Genomic DNA, 3,348 nt, shown 5'->3' with positions numbered 1-3,348 from the left:
ACTAGGCTCCTGGATCAATCGCCTTCCCATTTTCTCAAGTAGCAGAACATGTTCCATGTAAATGCTAAATCATCACAGGTGCAGATCATGCACCTGCCTTTTTGACCCCCACATTCTCACCCCCTGTTTCTTTGTTGGATTACCAATAAATAGCGTGGGCTCCCAGAGCTAGGGGCCTTCACAGCCTCCACAATCGCGATGGCCCCCGGTCCCACTTTACTTCTCAAACTGTCTTTTACTCAATTCTTTGACTCTGCCGGACTTCGTAGCCCCCACGACCTGGTGTTGGGTCTGATCACCCCAACAGTTTGATGTACACTAATCAGGTAACAGGCACAATAAAGTGGTAGACTTCACCACTATACAGTTCATCCATGTAACCAAAAACCAATTGTACCCCTAAAGCTACTGAAATAAAAATAAAGTAAAAACAAGTAGTCATTAAATATCCACACTATTCCCCCACCTTACCAGCCCTTACAGCAATCCCCAATATGCAGCCTGTGTCCATGTTCCATAGTCACAGCCTATACTTTACATAGACACACACACACATGGTATTAGGTACAAATAACAATTAACAGTCCTCATGAAAATTCAATTTCAATTTGAGGCTATGGTTCCTATGCCTTGGAATGGTTTTAGACTTCAAAACTAAAAAATATTGCTAAAATCTCACTTCCTTAAGACAAAATTTTGATTGCATGTTCAGTTTAAGCTTCTGAGTCTAAAATTTGCTATAAGGTAAGTATTTCTTAAAATAGCCAACTAAGTGCAATCTCTCTCCAATTTGGCCAAGTTTGTAGTAGAAATTATTCCTAAATAGACTGAAAATCTATGACGACTTCCAATGGTCTTGCCTACCTTACTGTGTTTATGTTTCAAACTGTCAATGGAGCCTTTACTTCAGAGCCTGTACTTCGGAGGTCAGCTGCTTGGCAGTCTTAGCCGCCTCTGTAATAGCCTTGCAATACAGGCCCCTTCTCTTCTTATTCAAGTATGTCTGGAAGTTTTCTAAAAAGTGAGAAAGGTACAAAAAAGAAAAAAATATGCTGGAGAATTGAACCATAAATTACAGTCCTCCTATACGAATAAAAGGCCATTATCTTTAGTAAGAACAGGGGTTGGCACCAAGGGAAGTCATGTATCTTGGCTGAAACAATCTCCCCAACACATATGGTCCTGCCATGTGGTGTGATGCATTTAGAGACAATTTTGGAAGATTCATTTTCAAGGAATTACTGAACTTTTTCTCTTCCTTTGACGAGAAAGAAGTGAAGGATTTGGAAGGTGCATGCATACTGCCTGGAGGCAAATGAAAGCTTTCTGAGGAGCTACATTCAGAGTTGGATGATTTCAAATCATCTATGCTATCAATGCTACACACTGAAGCACAGGAAGAGTCAGATTTCTTTTGGTTTAAGGCTAGAGATAATGCTTTTGCTGCCCTTTTTGTCCAATGTCTATGGTTCATCTTGTTCACCAAGAGCATGCATTTCAGTTGGGTCCTGAACCTCTCACTGCTGGCCTCTTCCAGGCCTTTTCAGGGACTCTGATTTTCAGAAGGCCCTCACCTGGTGAGTGCATAGAGGTGCAGCAAGACTGGAGTTGAGGACCACTTCTCCACTCCACACTTTCTCGAGTCATTTTCTTCATTCCTGTGCCTCTGTGGTTTTAAATGAAACCCAGGCAGAAGGGCATCTGACTAGGATTCTGATATTGACCCGTGAAATGGACTTTTGAATGTGCATTTTTGGAGTAGAGGTTTCAGTTTGCTTCTTTCACGCCATTTCCTTGGCAATTTTTGACAATTCCCTGAGATTTTGCATGATCCATGTTCTTACTCTAGAGCAGTTTGTTATTACTTAACTGAGCTTTTGACCTATCTGCCTGAGCAGAAACATTTACTACTCTGCCTCTTCTGTGAGCAGTATCTGAAACCATAACCACAGTATTTCTTCTCTGGCTTTCACTTTGGGTTTTTCCATCCACTTTATGGCCAGTTTTTAGTTTTTTGTTCACAGTAGGTACATTTTCATATCTCTGTTTTTTACCGTCATATTTAGCAGTCACTTCCATTACTACCTTTTCTAATTTTGTTTTCAACAACAGCATTTTTTTTTTAACATTTATCGCATAGGACTTGCCTAGGTCATAGTTTAATGGGATTTATTATTGAAGTGGGTTCTTCCCCAGATATTTTCGTTTGGGCAGCTTAATTTTCTGAGGAGAGGGCTGAGGTACTGATTGGTTAGATGGATTCTGATAAAGCAGGGAGGATAAGGTGGTCCTTCGTGGGAAAGAGGTGATGGTTTGGAAGTCCACAGGCTTTCAGGCAAGCTTAGCACATGAGGCAGGGCAGGAGAAAGGTCACTGGGAACAGTACCATGAACTTCACACTTGACTTCCGTCCCTTCTTGGAATGTATGACGTTGAAGCTACATGGCTTGTGAGTTATCTTTATAGTCCCTTTTGGGAAATACTGTCACAGGGATGCGGGCCCAAACAGCATCACCAGAAGAGCTGCATATGTTTCCCACCAAAAGTTGGGCTATAGCACCAAATGTTTCATGATCTCTTTTGAACAGATCCACGAAGACCCCAGAGAAGAGCTTCTACCCGAGGGAGGACGACAAGATAAGCACATCCTCAATGCAGCGTGACCTGCACCTCCGAGCCCGGGGTCAGCTGCCACACCAAGGAGTCCCCACCTTGCCGCCCCCCCGGGCTGCGGGAGGAGGCAAACGGCGTCTCCTAGCGCTCCTCAGGAGCTGGGGGTGTTTCAGAGGCGGTGCAGGAAAAGGCGGGGAAGGTCAGACTCTTGAGAGGGGTGGCTGCTGCGCATCCCTCACCCTCTCCAGCAGCTTCCCCTCAGCCTCCAGCTCCGGCCCCGCCACGTCCGGGCTGCGGGCAAGCTCCCCGCAGCGGGGGCAGCAGCACGGCCTGAGGAGCGTTCTCCTGGGCGTCGGCCCCACGGTCGGGCACAGACGCTTCAGTGGCTGTGACCGGGAGGGGGTCAGTGCCAGCCTCGCTGCTAGGGACAGATTCCATTCCCAGCCTGGCCTGGCCAGTGCCCCGCTCCCTGGGTACACTGCCCTCTTCGCCGCCCGATGCAGCCTTGGCTGCCATTTTCCTCCCGGCTTCCCCTCCACCTCGGGCTGACGGGGCTCTTAACAAGTGGCAAATTCTAAGACCCGGAGTGGACCATACTTGTGAAGCCGCCCACCTCAGAGAGTGCTGCCCCAACAAGTTGGCATGAAACACCTGTTGTATAGATTTAAAAATTAGAATGAAAATGTTTTTAAAACCCAACTGTTAGTATACTTAATGTTGGGTTCTGGCAATGGA

At 46.0% G+C, this 3,348-nt stretch overlaps 1 pseudogene; it reads right to left on the bottom strand.

Moving 5' to 3' along the window:
- Window positions 1-1,497: 1,497 nt before the first annotated feature.
- LOC117975625 (PWWP domain-containing protein 2A-like) lies at window positions 1,498-2,444 on the bottom strand (annotated as a pseudogene).
- Window positions 2,445-3,348: the final 904 nt, after the last annotated feature.

This window comes from Pan paniscus, chromosome 14 (genome assembly GCF_029289425.2).
Source record: "Pan paniscus chromosome 14, NHGRI_mPanPan1-v2.0_pri, whole genome shotgun sequence".
NCBI lineage: Eukaryota > Metazoa > Chordata > Mammalia > Primates > Hominidae > Pan > Pan paniscus.
The sequence above is the reverse complement of the archived record's forward strand: the minus strand, read 5'-3'. Positions and strand labels throughout refer to the sequence as shown.